Below are 847 nucleotides of genomic sequence, written 5' to 3' on the forward strand. Positions count from 1 at the left end.
ACAGCAGGGGACGCGCACGGGACAGCGTCCCTATGGCTCGGGACGGCATGGGACAGTACGGGACGCCCTTGGTAAAGCTCGGGAATCCCATCGGACGCGCATGGGACGGCCTTGCTAAGGCTCGGGACGGGCTTGCTAAGGCTCGGGACGGATGGGACAGCACGGGACGCGCATCGGACGGCCTTGCTAAGGCTCGGGACGGCATGGAACAGCACGGGACGGCCTTGGTGAGGCTCGGGACGGCATGGGACAGCACGGGACGGCCTTGGTGAGGCTCGGGACGGCATGGGACAGCACGGGACGGCCTTGGTAAGGCTCGGGACGGCATGGGACAGCACGGGACGGCCTTGGTAAGGCTCGGGACGGCATGGGACAGCACGGGACGGCCTTGGTGAGGCACGGGACGGCCTCGGTGAGGCTCGGGACGGCATGGGACAGCACGGGACGGCCTTGCTAAGGCTCGGGATGGCCTGGGACGGCCTTGGTGAGGCTTGGACGGCACGGGACGCGCATGGGACAGCATGTGACGGCCTTGGTAAGGCTGGGCACGGCATGGGACGCACATGGGACACCTTATGGGGATCATCAAGGGACGTTGCACGGGACATTCTTAGCCATGAAGGGCCTTCACATGGGACATCTTAGGAGTCAAGAGCCGGCACATGGGACAATGGAGTTCACACGCACGGAACACTTCGGCTACTTCCGTTCGGAACGTCGTGGGATCTTTATGTCCCCATTAGCACCGACGCATCAACATGCTAGGAAGCTAGGTCCGAACTTCTCGAAGTGTCGATGGCACTTGGACGGATACGCATCCGATCCGATGTTATGATGATGTACTTTC

This window comes from Eschscholzia californica, unplaced genomic scaffold, assembly GCF_041429995.1.
Source record: "Eschscholzia californica isolate CP2 unplaced genomic scaffold, dmEscCali1.0.p SCAF_119, whole genome shotgun sequence".
NCBI lineage: Eukaryota > Viridiplantae > Streptophyta > Magnoliopsida > Ranunculales > Papaveraceae > Eschscholzia > Eschscholzia californica.